General features: G+C 44.1%; 1 long non-coding RNA gene across 1 annotated transcript; it reads left to right on the forward strand.

The window, feature by feature from the left end:
• Positions 1 to 11,457: 11,457 nt before the first annotated feature.
• On the forward strand, positions 11,458 to 15,056 carry LOC132473386 (uncharacterized). Its single transcript, XR_009529358.1, has 2 exons — positions 11,458 to 11,540; positions 14,274 to 15,056. It is a non-coding gene; the product is annotated as an uncharacterized LOC132473386 (long non-coding RNA).
• The last annotated feature ends 3,854 nt before the right edge of the window (positions 15,057 to 18,910 follow it).

Consider the following 18,910-nt stretch of genomic DNA (forward strand, 5'->3'; position numbering starts at 1 on the left):
GCTTGGATGTTTTTATTTTCTGCAGTTTAGACTTCTTCTATAACCTATTTTTGAAAGCAAAACACCAAGTTCATTGATTTAACGAGGCAGGGTTATTTGAAACAATTTATTCAATAAATATTTGTGAGAGGTCATTCCTTCTCCTGAGTTTGCTTCCTATTTATGTCTAGTGTACACCCCTTCTGTCCAAAAGCACCCCCCCCCCCTCCCCATATGGATTTGGAGAGTTGTTGCCACGTCCCAGTGGTGGAAGTATCATATAATATGAAAGAGGGCATTCAATTATACTACAATGATCAATTAGGAGGCCAAAGCCCTAAAGGAAGTGATGCAATAGGTGACTGAGGCGAGAACATTTAAGTAAACTGTACCTTGGGGTCTCTTATATATCAAAGGGGGTTTCAAAGGACGCATATACGCTTCAACCTGTGGCTCCAGCCCTACAGGAAATGACTCAGCAAGTGCTCCATCTCGTTGCACCTGCACCCAGCGGCTCGCTTGCAAGATTTTGGCCTGAAGTTCTTCCCAGACCTATACCCTAACAGTCCAACATGCATATCTGAGAATCAGGCCTCTCTTCAATAATGACAAAATGTTATGAGAGAAATACAGATTCACTTTTTGTTATCTCATAAGCGGCGTGGTGCCGGCTCCTTTTGACCTTTTGACCCCAGACTTCAAAGACGTGGCCACAGGCCAGCTGTGTCTACACACATTAAGCCACAAATGTACACCTCCATCCCGCAAAAAATGGGGCCTAGAAACTAACCTCTGTCTTATGTACAGTGACTGTACTGTTGGAGGTCACGCCCCTTTTCCGGCCTTTTCGAGATAGCTAGGGATGCTAAAATGTTTACACACATTACCCGGGGCCCCGAGAACGACATATCCAAGATTTGTAGTTCTACCCCATAGAGAAAAAAGTTTTCATTCAGAATGCATTGGTTTACATTTCGTTCTTTGGAAAACGGTTCTTTAGTAATAATATTTGAGGGAATATTTTTTTGTTGTTGTTTTAGCAGTGAAATGCACCGTGTGCGTGTGTGTGTGTGTGTGTGTGTGTGTGTGTGTGTGTGTGTGTGTGTGTGTGTCTGTGTCTGTGTGTGTCTGTGCGTGCGTGTGTGTGCTTGTGTGTGTGTGTGCGTGCGTGCGTGTTTGTGTGTATAACACGCTATTTTATGTTGAAATGCGACGTAATCCAGTGTTCACGAAACGTACACTGTCAACGTATGCTTTTGGCGACTGGGTTGGCTCTCAGATATACGTGTTTCTAACAAGATGATATCATTAAAAGTTACATAAAGTAACAGTTTAATAACACAAACGCAGGAAGCACGTGAGCTGCTAGTTTAGCGAAAGCAGCGTCCCTATTCCTAACAACCTGACGTCGTTGAAACATGCGAGCGAGTCGATCAAATCCTAATAACTATAAAACTAAAGATCAGTCACAATCACTGACTGAAGTATAAAAAAAAAGTATATTTCTCGCTAGAAATGTTATTAGAAACACGTATAACGGTGAATCGGTCCTAAAATATTGCATTTCCCATTCAGATAATAAAGATTAATAAAGATCATAGACATTCACTGACTGAAGATTATGTAAGGAAAATGTACATTTCTCGCTAGGAATGTCATTAGAAACGCGTTTAATGGTGTATCTCTCCTAAAATATTGCATTTCCCATTCAGATAATAAAGATTAATATATAGGCTACGCCGTGTTCCGGAGCCGCGGGGGATTCTGGGAATTGGGGTTGTCAGTTGACAAAAGGGGCTTTTGTTAACTTGTTTTGTTGTTAGGATTAAGTGGGGTTAATGGGTTCGGGATGTTATGTGGTTGTGTGTTGTTCTATTAACATTGTTCGTGTGTTCATTGTTGTCGACACCGTCACCGAGAGTGACGTGACCATCGTTTCGTGCAGCTGTTCCGTGTTGAAGTCTCGTTCAATAAAAACCAACTCTCGTTGTCGAGCGTTCAATAAAAACCAACTCTCGTTGTCGAGCGTGCCCCCCCCCTACAAACGTGTTTCCCCCCCCCCCTCAACAAACGTGTCGCCCCCCCCCCCCCCCCCCCTACAATCGTGTCGTCGTCGTCCCCCTCAACAAACGTGTCTCCCCCCCCCCCCCCGGTCAACAACAGTCTACCTCCCCCCCCCCCCTAAACAATCGTGTCCACAATTTGCCGCGAAAGCCGTGAAACCCAAACCCCGAAACCCGCCTCCACAGCGGCACGCGTGGATACTGTAGGTATAACACGCTATTTTTTACATTGAAATGCTACGTATCCAGTGTTCATGGAAACGTACACGTCAACGTTTTTTGGGTTGCGTTATCTCTGTTTTTCCCGATTTGTTCCCCATGTTTGTTTTTTTTTAATCCGTACACACTATTAATTATTATCTAATCACCGTAACCTCCTTGTTACTACACATATATATTTATTAATGAATGCCCGTTATTATTATCTATATATATATATATATATATAACACACCAACCGCGCTTCAACGGGTTTCCCTTTTTCCCATTCCCCGACAGACTCTAGCTGCCCTTTCTGTTACCTATATAACCATATATATATTGACGGAACCGGAGCTTTACCGTATGTTCCTATAACAGAGTTTCCTTGAACGAGGCCTAAGTTCAGATTTAAGTTTACGTTTACCGAAACATTTATATACCGTTCCTGTAACGGATTTTATTTGGAAGCTTTAACAGTATTGTGATCTCACCTGCTCGAATTCTTTTTCCTTTGGATACCGTACTGAAGAACCCCTACTCCATCCCCCACAGACACCCTTTCCTCGACCCCATTAGTCTGGTTACAGTCACCTGGAGGCGAGGTAGAGCTTTGGGACTGAGACCGAATCCTCAGACCTGACTTGGCAGACACCCAGGGATTTTTCGCGGGATCTTCAGGTTAGGTATCCCGGACGAGCCCCCAAATTGTCGCGGCAACTTCTCTATCAGAGTTTGCGTCTAAGACAGATGAGATATTTAGATGCAAAAAGCACACAATACTGTTGACAATTAGTTGTTATATATATTTGTATTAAAAAAAAGTACGAACAAAGATACATCACAACATGTATCAATAAACAATAAAACAGGCATACATTACAATAATCTGAGGCCTCAGATGGGAGTTCTCCGTGCGTGGTACTTCATATACTAAAGGCATGCTTGGAAAAAGTCCATAGAGTGTTTGAATCGATGAGTTCTTATTCCCTTGGGTTGGGCTCTGGAGGAGGTGTCCCCCAATAAACCAAAAGCCTTTGTTTACCAGATGGTAATCTTTTCTATTGAAGCCCCCCCCCCCCCCAATGCCATTTGAGGGGTCGGCGGCCGTGCCATGTAACCCTCTGGCTTCGTTGACGCTAGCCAGGGGGTTGAGGAACAGGCCCATGCTTCAAAGCATTGCTTGGAAGCTGATTTACAACACACAAAAGATAAAGAAAGGGAAGGCAATCAAAATGCATCACTCGACCCTTGACGGTTTACTCTTTAGATGGCCCACAAGGAGTAGAACGTAGGCCCTATATAAAAATTACACCGAATAGCAACAAAACTTAAATTCATACATAGACCAAAACAATACAACATGTGGATTTTCCATCACACTACCAGTTGATGGCAAAACCCAGGAAGGAGAGATGGTTTATCACCAACATGGTGTCCCTTCTCGCGGTCTCTTCTGAGTTGCTCAGAATAAGCAGATCGTCTAGGTAGAAGAGAATCCTCTTTCCCTGACGCCTGAGCGGTTCCAACGCCGTCTCCACACACTTCGAGAAGGTGCGCCAGGGAATAGCCGAACGGCAGACACAGGTACTCGTACGCCATCCCCATAAAGGCAAAGCTGAGAAACTTCCTGTGCGCCTGCCGAACAGGGACGTGGAAGTAAGCATCCTTGAGATCCAGGGATGTGAACCAATCGCCCTCTCTCACACACCGGAACAATGCTCCGACCGTGAGCATTCTGAACTTCCTCGTGGCAACGAATCTGTTGAACACGCGAAGATCCAGAATAGGTCTCATTTCCCCTGACTTCTTGGAAACCAGGAAGTAGCGGGAATAAAAACCTAGGTGAGACTCGTGGGGGGGAACGACAGTGATGGCCCCCTTTACCAAGAGACGTGCCACCTCTGCTGCCAGAGCCGTGCTCGCAGCCGGGTCCCGTAGCGTGGTCTCCACCAACCCCATAAATGGTGGGGGACGACGCTTGAACTGTATGGGATGGCCCCATCTCAACGTGGTGTCCAACCACGATGGCAGAACGCACCGCTCTTGCCAACACGCATAGCGGTTGGAGAGAGGGCGAGACGACAGCTGAGGAAGACCGTCCAGGAATAACCCGTATTCCTCTGCCCCTACCGCCTCCACACTGCGTGTGAACCAAGGGGGGCTTCCCACGAAAGGGAGGAGGCTCAGCGAGCATAGGAGACGTACCAGAACCAGCCGCTGTAAAAACAACGAGCTGTCTAGATGTTGCGCTCGTGACCGCTGAACAGGGAGCGAGCCGTCCGGCCGCCGCACCTATGCGCATGTGCTGTCCGCAGGCTGTAGCCACAGCGCGCGGACCCGTCTCCGCACCTTTAATGTGGGGAACCAGGGGACCGGTACAAGCGGCCGCATCCACGGGCTCGTGCAACGAGTCTCCGATCCATCCACGAGGCTCCAAGGATCGCCGCTTCTTAGAAGCAGGTGAACCAGAGGCCATGTGAACACGCCGCCACCCTACAGCCACCGGGCTGAGGGGGGGAAAGAGGCAACATGGAGGGTCGCGCCACAAGCGTAGGACGCAGGTGGCCTAAGGAATATCGCTCCTTGGGTACCATGTACTGCCGTTCAGTCGAACAGTCTTTAATTTTTTCTTTATTAGGGAAGGAAAAAGTCGGAGCCAGCTTCCGGAACTTCCCGGTCCGTGGCGCTGCTCCACCCGTCCGCGGTGGCGGTGGCCGCGGCTGCTGCTGCTGCTGCGGCACTGGGGCTGGAGTCGGAGGCGGTCCCCTGGAACGCTGGGCCCGGCCTGGACCCCGCTTCCTCCCGGCCTGCTGGTGGGAGGAGCCCGTGAGAATCGCCCCGAACCGGGAACGATTCTCACGGACAGACTGCTGGTGCGTGAGAACCTCGGAGAACCGGGGACCAAATAGGCCATCCAGCGCTAGTGGACCCTGGACCAGGCTGGCCCGCTCCCGTTCCGGCACCGCAGTGTGGGAGAGCCATATGATTCGCTGAATCATAGTTGACCACGCCATATGCCGGCCGGCCGAAACGGCTATCGGCTGGCATAGCTGGAGGATGGCGCTGGAAAAGCGGGAAACAGTCAGCCATCTTGCGGCTTCCTCCGGGCCGTAGGCCTCCCGGTCAGCCGACAAGAAGACCATGGCGGAGGAGAGCATGGCGATGTTGTTGACCGCCGCCGCAGATTGAGAGGCACAAACGTTAGGCCGACAATCTGTTTCTGGAGGTGGTCGGGGGGCAGCGGCTTTTCGTTAGGGCGCCATACGGCGCCCGGATAGAGAAGCGCTGCCAGGGGAGGCTCCAGGCGAGGGATCCCCCTCGCCTGAGTATCGGCCCACCCTTCCACGTTGGTGAAATCCGTGTAGGACTTCACCGGGGCCTTCAGTGTAGAAGGGTCCCCACCGGCAGCACTAAAAAAGTGCTGCACAGGCGGGAACAAGGGGCACTGGGTAACCCTTCCGGAAGACGATGGGGTGCGAAAGCACTCGCCCTGCATATCGTCCGATATGGGGGCGAGAGGCGGGGCCGGCATAGGAATTCCTTTGATGGCCGCCGCCTCACCCATGATCTCCCCGAAGAGATCAGCCATCCGGCGCGGTCTCTCTCGTTCCACGGCGGTGGCGGTTGAAACCCGGGAGTGGGAAACACCGGACGCCGAGTCGTCGAAGACATCGTCTATTGAGACAGCGTCGTCGTCGGCGTTGATGACGCCATCGTGGTAGTCCGGGCTGGCCCTGAACAGGTCAATGGCGTCAGCCAGGTCCACCGCCGGAAAGAAGTAGAGGTGCCTGGAGAGGATCCCTTCTTCAGACAGCTTCCGGCATGAGACACAGGAGACGGAGGGCGCCATAGCAGCCGCGGCGTGGTCGGCGCCGAGGCACCGAAAACACGCCACATGCCCGTCACCCGGTGCCAGGGAGGCGGGACAGGAGGCGCAAAGGAGTCCTGCGAAGGACCTAGCCCCAGGAGCGCTCTCAGGTGGCCCTGAAAAGGGCCGTTTGTCCGAGGCCTCTCCCGGGCCGCTGCCACCGGCTTGGGAGATCCATTGTTCCGTTGAAGACATCTTCTTTTAGGTAGTTCTCTAATCTGCTGACAAGCACAAGTGCTGTAAGAAAAGGGAGGATGAGCGACATTATGCACCGTGCTATATACACGATACCGTGGGAAATGTGGGCGGTGCCCACGCTGATAGGTGCATAGTTTGAATTTTCAGCGGGACAAGCCCATAAGGCGAAGCCTAGACGGCGTAGCCTACATGAAATAGAACAACTCAAGTGTGAAAAAAGGGGGAGGTTGGGCCTTCAGTGTTCTTGCAACCGTTGATCTACACGTGTTGTTATGCTTTTTAAATCGAGGTCTAGGCCTCTGGAGCAGCACGACCGGACGGTGGCTAAAACAAACTTACACCTAAATGTTCTTATAACCAATCCTATTTCAGATTTAATCTTTAAAACAATGAGTTTTACTTACCTCAGACGTGTGTGGCCTGTTGAAGTTGTTTTAGCGTCGCGCCCGCCGGGATTCTCGGGACTTTCTTCCAAACGTCGGGGTCACCAAATATGTTGCAGTATTCTTGAAGAAAGTTGTCCAATCCCGGGTTGCTTTTAACTGACTTCATTTATTATAAAGTAGGCATGTTTCGGTATGGTAACTGTAGCTTAAGGGAGGGAATTGTATCTAACGCGTGGAGAGGAAAATACCGTGATCTACTTCAAGCCCCCGGGCTTAGGCCCGGGGTCTCTCTGCGCCGTCTACCTATTGATCTCTGACGCTCTCCACCTCTAGTGCACAGGTAGAGACCGTCAAGTGGGCGTGGCATAGTGGGCGTGGCCGGGGTGCCGTAATGGCTTCGGCTTCTTCATATATCAAAAGGTGCTGCTATCTGTGGCTGGAGCAGCCTCCAATAAGGTCTTGCTCCCCTTGTGGCTATGTATAGTATTTACGGCTTATATGTTTGGTCCTGCTTCATTGGGTCTATGTGTGGGTAGCTTAGATTCTTAAAATACGTAACAGGCATCAGTTGTCCTGTTTTGTGCTTTGATTGAGAGAAACAATCGTTTTTTTGATCAGTGCTGGGTAGCTGAGGTCGTTGCTATAGAGACCAAGACAGACAGAGCAACCCTTTCTCATCAAAATCACGTTCCCAGAGAACTATTCGGCATTCTCAATTACGTTTGTCTAAAAAACGTATTTTGTCAGTGATTACGTTTTATTGAACATATTGTAGTGCCGGAGGAAAAGGAGGACGTAGGCAACTTAATTATAACTGTTTAATCCAATAAAATAGATCAGAACAATCAGTCACAGTGCATGGTTAGCAACCATGCACTGGTCGCGTGCAACCGCCTAACACGTCCCCCTAGCCCCCGTGACTCCTGACCAGTTCCCTCCCACTCGATCAGTAAGAGGGGAACACGAACCCATAATGTAGTCACTACAATATCGTAAATACGAATTCGTTCTCAGCCCATTTTTGCCATTTATTTACCGTGTTACTATAGGCAAGGCAAGGCAAGGCAACTTTATTTATATAGCACTTTTCATACACAAGGCAGACTCAAAGTGCTTCACGTATAAACATTGTCATACAATAAAATAAAATAATAGATAAGTAAAAGAAAAACATATGCAAAGAAATGGGTAAAATAGAAAAAGGCATTTTAGTATTAAAATAGAAAATAGAGGCAAAGTTAAAAAGCTTTTTAGAAAGTGCAATGTATTTAAGATTTTAGCAGAAGGCTATAGCAAACATAAAAGTCTTCAGTCTTGTTTTAAAGGTGCTCAGAGTTGGGGCAAGTCTTAAATCCTCTGGGAGTTTATTCCAGCTATTTGTTGCATAGTAACTAAATCCTGCTTTCCCATGTTTTGTGTTTACTCTGGGGATAATTAACAGATTGGTCTCAGAGGATCTTAGTGGTCTAGAAGGCTGATGTAGTGGAAGCATATCAGTTAAATATTTTGGGCCTAAGGCATGGCCTAGGCATGTACAAGTTTTTGTAAGTTTTCGGTGGACATGAGCCCTCTAAGTCTTGCTACATTTTTAAGGTGATGATATGCAGATTTTGTAACTGATTTGATGTGACTGTCAAAATGTAAATCTGAATCCATGATAACCCCTAGATTTCTGGCTTTGATTGAGGTTTTCAGGGACAGAGAGTGAAGGTGTTGGGTTACTTTAAGCCTTTCCGTTTTAGAACCAAATACAATTATCTCTGTTTTGTCCTCATTTAGTTGAAGGAAATTTCGGCACATCCATTCCTTCACTTGCTCAATGCACTGGCACAGCAGATCTATGGGCCGATAGTCATTTGGTGATAGCGATACATAGATTTGCGTGTCATCAGCATAGCAATGATGGTCAATATTGTTATTTTGCATGATTTGCCCTAGTGGGAGCATGTAGATGTTGAATAAAGAGGGTCCTAAGATCGAACCTTGTGGGACTCCACATGTCACGTTGGTTGATTCTGATACAAAGTCGCCAATGGAAACAAAGTAGTTCCTATTTTGTAGGTAGGACCTGAACCAATTTAAGACAGTGCCTGAAAGCCCCACCCAGTTTTCTAACCTTTCCAGAAGTAATGTATGGTCTACAGTGTCGAATGCAGCACTGAGGTCAAGTAGCATTAGTATTGAGGTTTTTTGCCAGAGTCTGTGTTAAGACGGATGTCGTTTACAACTTTAATAAGGGCGGTCTCAGTGCTGTGCAGGGGTCGAAATCCTGATTGGAAGGTGTCATAGCAACCAGTTGATGCCAGGAAGTGATTTAGTTGCTGGAGGACAACTTTCTCAATGATTTTACTTATGAAGGGTAGATTTGATATTGGTCTGTAGTTGTTAATAATAGAGGCATCTAGGCTCCGCTTTTTTAAAAGGGGTTTAATAACTGCAGTTTTCAAAGCTTTTGGGAACTTGCCTGACTGGAGAGAGTTGTTAACTATCTGCAATATGTCTACTGCTAGGCAGTCGAAAACATTCTTAAAGAGGTTGGTAGGTATAGTATCAAGGCAACAGGTGGATGGCTTTAGTTGTGTCACAGTTTCCACAAGATTTTGAGAGTCTATAACATCAAAGAGTGCCATCCTTGTCACGTAATTTTTGCCTGAACAGGGTGGTAGTCCAACATTTTTGTTTGACGTGGAGATATTGATGGCGCGTCTGATACCTTCAATTTTATCAATATAAAAAGCTGCAAACTCATTGCATTTCTGCGTGGAATGGAGATCAGGTGGAATTTCTGTTGGGGGGTTGGTCAGTCTGTCAACAGTTGCAAATAGGGTTTTTGCATTATTAGTGTTGGTTTTAATGATATTGGAGAAAAATGTTTCTCTAGCATTTTTTAAGTCTAAATTGTAGGCACGGAGGCTCTCTTTATAGATATCATGGTGAATATGAAGTTTTGTTTTACGCCAGATGCGTTCAACCTTCCTGCATTCTTTTTTCTGTGCTGTTACAGAAGCAGCTTTTCTCCAGGGTGCCTTTTGCTTTCCAGAAATCGTTTTAACCTTATAAGGTGCAATGACATCTATGACTTTCAAAATTTTCAAATTAAAGTTTTCTACAAGATCATCAGCAGAACATGGGTTTAGAGGTGGTAGCAAGGAGATGGCCTTTTTAAAAAGTACATTATAATCTTCATTGATATACCGTTTTTTGACAGTGTTTGATTTTGTCTGTATGTCGGGAATAAAATGTATGTTAAAGAAAACACAAAAGTGGTCAGACAAGGAAGGATCAGTCACAGAGAGATCAGAAACATTGAGGCCCTTTGTGATAACCAGGTCTAGAGTGTGCCCCTTACAATGAGTAGCCTCTTTCACATGTTGAGACAGTTCAAATGTGTCCAAAATGGTAAAAAGTTTTTTTGCACACTTGTCATTCAAATCATCAGTATGAAAATTGAAGTCACCAGTTATAACTAGACAGTCAAATTCTGTGGAGATGCTAGACAATAATTCTGTGAAGTCATCGAAAAAATTTGCAGAATATGTGGGTGGCCTGTAAATAATTAATAGGAGAACTCTGGGGGAGCATTTCAATACAGCACTAAGGTATTCAAACGATGGAAAATCACCAAATAACATCTGTTTCCCCTGAAATACATTTTTAAATATAGCAGCAACCCCTCCACCTCTTTTTCCAGATCTACATGCATCAAAAAAGTTATAGTCGGGAGGGGCTGTCTCTATCAGAACGGTTGCACTGTTATTTTGTTCCAGCCATGTTTCAGTTAAAAACATAAAATCCAGTTTGGAAGTGGTAATAAAATCATTAACTAAAAATGATTTGTTATTAAGAGACCTCACATTAAGTAGAGCCATCCTGATGGGGCTGTTGATAGGCTTTAAGGTTGTTTTTGGTTTGGAGGCAATAGATATGAGATTTGTGAGGTTAGCAGTGTGTCTAAGTTTCCCTTTGTTTACTCTCTTAGTGGTTACAGCATGAATGCGAAAGTTGCCCTGCTTTGACGTAGGCAACCTTGGGTTCAGCAGATTATGAGAAACTTCCTTTATACTGTGTCTACGGCTGAACCCTTTTTTGTCTCAGTAATACTCAGGACTACTATCAGTACGGGGGCGGGGGTGGGGCGCCATCCTCCTGGGTGTTAGCAGCCTGCGGCCATGACGTGGCGATGCTATCACTATAGCAGAATAACCTCCTGGGTGTTAGCAGTGTTAGCAGCCTGCGGCCATGACGTGGCGATGCTATCACTATAGCAGAATAAAGAATAAATTCATGCATTATCATTCAACTTGAACATGTGTTTTTACAGTATTGAGTGGTGGAGGGATGACGTGTGTTGGCCAACCCGGAAGTGAGCGTCGCCCTCGGTTCCGTTCCCTTGACAAAAAGCCAACGGGTTTTTCCATTGGATTTTGGATTATTGCAGAAAAATTTGCATCTTTGAAGCCGCTCCTCAAAAACTGAAATTAAATAAATAAATAAAAATAACCGTGCTTCAAAGAACGAAATGTAAACTAATGCATTCTGAATGGGAGTGTTACTCCGATTTTTCCATGCTACACAGAACGATTTGTAAACCCATGCAATTAAAGACTGGTCCTAATAATTTAAACATCATTAATCTCCTGATTAATCTCTTGAGTGTGTAGGGTGGTATTCTATTTTTTTCAACGGGGCTGCATCCAGTCACTTGACCGTCATGGTTGCTATGGTGGTTGCTATCGACCACCCCCTCTAATCCTTAAACCCATGGACATAATAAAGGATGGACTACAGACTGGAAAATGGCCGCCCATTCATTCCTATACAAACTGCTCAGTGGCGCAGGGTAACGTACAGGAGCGATTTGCTTCCGCGTTATGGGGCCAAGACACGTGACCTAGTCCGTGACGTACCGGATGCAGAGATCTTCTTCTAGTTTAGTGGAGGATCATAGTTTTTCCCCATATACCGCCACCTACTGGACTACTACACAGGAGTTTGTGACAAGGACGTTGGCAAATGATACTTTAAATCATAAAAATAAATTCAAAGAAAAAACCAAACTAACGAAACAAAATAAACAAAATAAAACAAACTAACAAAAGAAATGAATAAATACAAATAAAAAATATATATACTTAAGGTTAAATTCTTCTAATTAGGTTAGTATCTTTTAGCTAATTTATCAGCAATTTCATTGCCATATATTCCATGGTGGGCTGGAATCCAACAGAACTGAATAACTAAACCAAGGCTTATAATATTTAAAAGAAGATGCTTTACCTCTATCACCAAATCTTCACGTATTGAATTATCTGTTATAAAACTTAGTATCTACAACCCATCTAAGAGCGGTTATTATTGTGGCCATCTCGATTGAGTATACTGATAAAGTCACCCACTCTATATCCATATCCTTTTTCAAATTCTGGAATATATATGCCAATACCACATTGTCCTTTGGGTAATCATTTGCGTTTATCACACTGTTCATTAATTTCACTGTTCTTCCTCTCATTCCTTTCCTTACTTCTTCTTTAGGCTACCTGTCTTTGTTTCCCCTTCCACTCTTCTGCCCCAGCCAAACAGCCAAAAAAAGTGTTTGGTTAGAATTTGGGGTGGGGGGTCTTGTAATAAAAGCTTTTTTTATTGTAACACTTGGTTCAAATCCTATTTCTTACACATGCAGCCATTTGGACACCATTCTATGATAACTGATAACCAAGGTACACACTGTAATACTATAATCAAGAGGACATACAGGCAGTTCAAATAAAAAGAGATAGAACTTTATTGATCTGGAAACTTCATAAATATGTAAGATTGCTCCATATAATACCATAGTAACATAGTAAACGTATGTAGGCCTAAAAAATTCAGTTCAATGTTATTGCTTAAGAAACTGATTCCTTCCAACTAACTATTTACGAAAAATGCAATCAATCATTTATATAAAAGTAAATGTTTACATATCGACCAGCAACGAAGTTGGAGTAGCCTACCCAAATAATGAATTGTAATACACCAACATTGTCAACTGTCATACATAGCTAACCATAACCCTGTCATACATAGCTAAACAAGCAAATGAAATTGAAATACCTACCAACGCAACTGAAATGTTAATATTAGACAATTAACAATATTATGAAAATTACATAGGTCTCCCATAATCATTCAGGTAAACAATACGTCCGTGCCTGTTACAGTTATTTCAATGATATGTGTGTTATATATCCGTGTCCAACGCCATTCATGTTAAGTAAAAGGACAAATCTCAGACTTTGAAAGTTAATGGAGTTAATGGAAGTTAATTCGGAATTTAATTTAATTCGGAAGTTAATGGAGCCGTGCACTTCAAAATAGGTCCATAGCAAGGAGCCGTTTGTTTCAGTACGACTCCTTTCAGCTGCCCACCCAACATAAACTGCTAATAAAACGCTTGAGGAGGCGTTTTGAAAAGAAAAAACTTAAATTTTTTTAGAACAGGGTAGAAATATAATTATGAGCCTTTGATTGATATCCAGACATTTTTTGCGGAGACACAATCCTGTTCCCCACTTGTATTGGAGTGGACGGCGATATCTACTTCTGGGCCACATGAAATGACGGACCCCCGTCCACAGCCAGCTCTGAGCACTGGTGGATTGCGGAAGTATGCGCCTATCCTGGGGGCCTGCTTAAACCACGCGGCAAAGGAGCTGCCGTCAATTGGGTTGTTTTGGTCGTAAACTAGGGTCCGATGGTTAAAAAATAGACAGATATTCCAAGGTATCCTTAAAGGCAGCTTGGATGTTTTTATTTTCTGCAGTTTAGACTTCTTCTATAACCAATTTTTGAAAGCAAAACACCAAGCTCATTAATTTAACGAGGCAGGGTTATTTGAAACAATTTATTGAATAAATATTTGTGAGAGGTCATTCCTTCTCCTGAGTTTGCTTCCTATTTATGGCTAGTGTACACCCCTACTGTCCACAAGCATTCCCCCCACCTCCCCATATGGATTTGGAGAATTGTTGCCACGTCCCAGTGGTGGAGGTATCATATATATGAAAGAGGGCATTCAATTATACTACAATGATCAATTAGGAGGCCGAAGCCCTAAAGGAAGTGATGCAATAGGTGACTGAGTCGAGAAAATGTAAGTAAGCTGTACTTTGGGGTCTCTAATATATCAAAGGGGGTCTCAAAGGACGCATACGCTTCAACCTGTGGCTCCAGCCCTACAGGAAATGACTCAGCAAGTGCTCCATCTCGTTGGACTTCACCCAGCGGCTTGCTTGCAAGATTTTGGCCTGAAGTTCTTCCCAGACCTACACCGTAGCCATCCAACATGCATATCTGAGAATCAGGCCTCTCTTTAATAATGACAAAAAGTTACGAGAGAAATACACATTAACTTTTTGTTATCTCATAAGCGGCGTGGTGCCGGCTCCTTTTGACCTTTTGACCCCAGACTTCAAAAACGTGGCCACAGGCCAGCTGTGTCTACACACCTTAAGCCACTAATGTACACCTCCATCCCACAAAAAATGGGAATTCTGAAAAATTCTGAAAAAATGGGAATTCTGAATTGGGACACAGCCTGTGGCTGTGTCCCAATTCATAGGACGCATCCTTCGTAGACCGTGTCCTTCGAAGGATGCGGCCTTCGTAGACCGCGAAGGACACTCCGAAGGCCGAAGAAATGGGACGGTCTAGCCTACGGAGCATTTCCGGTTTACGTAACAAACCGTTACCGCCCTTTATCTTGCGTGACCATGCGCTGCTCCTGTCACCTAGCAACCCTGACAGCTGACCTGACCTGTTAGTAAACAGAAGTTAAACCGGACAGCGCGAAAAAAAGAACAAAGAAACCAACAAAAATTATTATTGATCATTATGTTTTTGTATATAGTAGTTTTATCATAATTGTTGCAAATAGTCACATGAATGTTTTTTGTTGTAAATAGTTTTATTGTTGTATATATGTTTTATAAGTTATATACGAATACATTAGTCAATACAAAAAAGTTAGTTAGGGTTTTAATAAAAAAGTTAGTTAAATAGTTAGTTAAAAAAGTTAGTTAAATAGTTAGTTAAGTGAGTTTCAATAAATATGTAAATAATATTAAACAATGTGTTAAATAGAACAGAACACAAGTTATTTGTCCACCAAACGCTCCAAAATTGAGAAAAACCTATCCATTCTTTCCCTGCTCTCCTGGGCTCTTCTCTCCTCTGCCTCCCTTTGTAGCCTCATGTCCTCTTTTATTAACTGGAACATTTACATTTGACATTTTGCAGACGCTTTTATCCAAAGCGACTTACAATAAGTACATTTGTCATAAGAAGTGCATCAATATATCGCTGTCGGTACAGAAAGGATGTTCATAGAACCAAGTGCAAGTACCACAATCGCTAGGCTAATCAATTCCCCGTGTTACAGCCATGATAGCAGCTACTGCAGTTGCTACACAGTTAAGTACTATAATACAATACAATACAATACAATACAATACAACACAGTGTACAATGGTGGCCAGAAGGGGGAGGGTGACTATGCAGAGTCGAGGTGGACTCTGAACAGGTGAGTCTTGAGTCCTTTTCGGAAGATAGTGAGCGACTCTGGAACATGTCTTCCTCTCTGTCCCTCTTTCTGGACCTTGGCCCTCGCTGTCTTTCCTCCTCCTGATCCTTGTCCTCGACCTCCTGATCCACCACTGCTGTACTTGCTGTACTTGGCCCTGGTGTGTTCTCAGGGATGGAGGCAATTAGGACAGGGGGGTGGGTGGAATGCCTCTGTCCCAATACCTTATCCATGGGGACAAACCAGGGCCAAGTGGCAGTAGTGGGTTTCCCACCTACCCCCTCTCCTGACCCTGGATACTTGCAATCCTAAGGCAGAGGAAATCAATCATGGCAGTTAACAACAGCAGTATCAAAAAAAAATTCAGCAAAAGTGTTTATTAACTTGCATGGTTAAAACAAATAATGTATATTTAAAATGACATGTTCATACTTTATATATATTTTTTAAATTGTCCCATTTTTTCTTTGCCTGCAGGGGAGTCACCTTCCCCTGCAGGCCTATTTTCTCAAGAATTGTCCTAAACACAGAGACATTATTAATCAGAGAAAACAAGAGACACATTTATCAATCATGTTAATAGCCCATGTTAACAATAGGCCATTTATAATATATATATTTGACCATCTTGTAAAGGTTACATTTAAATTAGCCCTCATCCTATATGAAGCCCATAATAATAAGACAACCAGTAGAAGTCAAAACTGTCTAGTGCTGTCTAGTATTGATGCGAGCTGTGACATTTTTTGTCTTTCTTTCTTTAATAACCCAAAATAGGACATCGTAGTATACGATTTCTGGGGATGTTGTATCTGTCCTGCTGTTTAATGAGGGCTAATTTAACTAACCTTTACAATATGGTCAAATGTAGATATATAAATGGCCTATAATAATTTTTATAAACTAACTTACGATATAAATAAACGATTGTTTCTTTACCCCCAAGCCACACTGAGTATGCTGAGTATTTCACCCCGGTGAACAGCTCATCAATAGAATAAATCGAGCAGTATGCTGCTGGCTCCCTAAACCAAAACCAAATGTTAGAATTAGTTTTGCTTTACACTACCAAACGAAAGCAGCTGAAATAGCAAAATAACCAAGTTAACTGTGTAGTCAATCCCAACGTCTGTAACGTTACGGTCTGAAAACCAGGGTCCACAACCTGTGTTCGCGTTGGTCCATTTATCTAACGTTTCAGAATAGCAAATTATCTATATAATCGCCACAATTTCGGTAAATATAACGCTTTTGACCTCTTAAATTTGAAACTATAGGGCTTAACGGGTGTTCTTAGTTAACGTTACAGCGTCACTAACTGTAACGTTACCTTACTTATATTGCCTGTTACTTTAATGAAAAAAGTTTTAAGGGCCCTTGTTTTTTTTAACATTTGTATCGTCAAATACTCGAGTGACTAGAAACCAAATACTTACATTTAAATGCAGAACTTAAATCGCCATTCTCCGCCATCTCAACCCGGTATCACGCAATTGCGTGCTCCTGCGCACGAACGTTAATCTATTGAAGCGTGTTCCCGAGCACGATAGTCCGACTTTTTGCGTGTTACACAAAACGAAATGTAAACCAATGCATTCTGAATGGGAGTGTTCTAAGACAATTAACGTGCTCCACAAAACGGTACGAGAGAGAGAGAAAGAGAGAGCGGGAGGGACACAGAGAGAGAGAGAGCAGAGAGAGGCTTCAGAAAGGGTGTGCGCAGATAGTACAGTGCACCCTGTTGGGAAAAACGGTCTGTCTAGTTACTGGACCAGATGAAATGAGACGGAGAGGTAATAAAGTCTATCGGCACGAGGACCTTGGATTTATTAAGTAAAGTGGCAACGGTTATACAGAGTCATAAAGCGTGAGAAATCGAATATGTCTAAGTCCCTAATCAGCGCTGATGGTTCGTCCAGAGCTTCGCCTCCGTGGAAGGTCTGCTGCAGAAGAAGGTGAAGAGTCCCTGTGTGATGCAGTCTTATGCTGTATCCTCCTCTCGATGAGGTGTGTGCGTTTGAGGTGTGTGCGGTTCTGTGTGTTTTGGCTCCCAGGCCCTGAGAGAGCTTCGTAACGGGGAGAGTTCCTCGTGTCTCCGGTGTGATAAATTAAAACGGGGAGTGCCCCCCTGAAATGTCTCGTGTGTGATAATTTAATGTGGCTCTCAGGCCCCTGGTGTGGGCAGAGGTATCTCTTGGTTCCTCCTAACGGGGAAGAGCTCTCAAAATGTCTCCTGTGTGATAAATTAATGTGGCTCTCCCGTTCTGGAGATGATACTGGTGCATTGTCTGAGTGTCCACCATCTGCCTGCCTGGGAGATGGGGCCTTCAGCTCCGGCCTTGACCTGACTATATATTATCATGTTTGTGTTGTTGGGTTAGAGCAAGAGTTGACTATATTATAATGTGTCCATGTGATGTGCTCATCAGGCTAGGGTAGGAGTTAGCTATATTTATAATGTACATGTGATGTACTCAGCAGGTTATTTTTCCCAACAACCCTAGTTATGTTTATGCCAAAACCTATATATATAATTAGGCTGTGGAAATTGCAATAAGTTAAGAACACAACTTCGCACGTTGAGCACACAGCCGTGTGACTCGTTTATTTTGTAAAAAAGAAAACCGGAAAACAAAGCGTGCTGAAGGTAAACAAATCCAGCATGGTCTGTGACGTCATGAGACGCACGTAATCCTTAGGGACCGCGATCCCTGAACCACCAAGAACGTAAATGACATGCAGTAAACAACAACACAATTGAAAGAACAACACATAACGAAATACTGTAGGTGAATTATGTTACGGTCACTACAAGGCTATAATTATATTATTTAGCGTGTAATGAGACAATCTATAGCCAAATTGTCGAAGATGCCCGAGAATCTTCGGGGATATCAGCATGGGAAATCGGCGAATCAGACCCATGAAGGGGGGGGGGGGGGGGGGGGGGGGGGACACGTTAGTTGAGGGGGGGGGGGGGAGGACACGTTTGTTGAGGGGGGGGAGACACGTTTGTAGGGGGGGGGGGGCACGCTCGACAACGAGAGTTGTTTTTTATTGAACGCTCGACAACGAGAGTTGTTTTTTATTGAACGAGACTTCAACACGGAACAGCTGCACGAAACGATGGTCACGTCACTCTCGGTGACGGTGTCGACAATAATGAACACACGAACAATGTTAATAGAACAACACACAACCACATAACATCCCGAACCCATTAACCCCACTGAATCCTAACAACAAAACAAGTTAACAAAAGCCCCATTTGTCAACTGAGAACCCCAATTCCCAGAATCCCCCGCGGCTCCGGAACACGGCGTAGTTTATATTAATCTTTATTATCTGAATGGGAAATGCAATATTTTAGGACAGATACACCATTAAACGCGTTTCTAATGACATTTCCAGCGAGAAATGTACATTTTCCTTACATAATCTTCAGTCAGTGAATGTGTATGATCTTTATTAATCTTTATTATCTGAATGGGAAATGCAATATTTTAGGACCGATTCACCGTTAAACGTGTTTCTAATAACATTTCTAGCGAGAAATATACTTTTTACTTGCATAATCTTCAGTCAGTGATTGTGTCTGATCTTTAGTTTTATAGTTATTAGGATTTGATCGGCTCGCTCGCATGTTTCAACG

Source organism: Gadus macrocephalus, chromosome 15 (assembly GCF_031168955.1).
Source record: "Gadus macrocephalus chromosome 15, ASM3116895v1".
In the NCBI taxonomy this organism is placed as follows: Eukaryota; Metazoa; Chordata; class Actinopteri; order Gadiformes; family Gadidae; genus Gadus; species Gadus macrocephalus.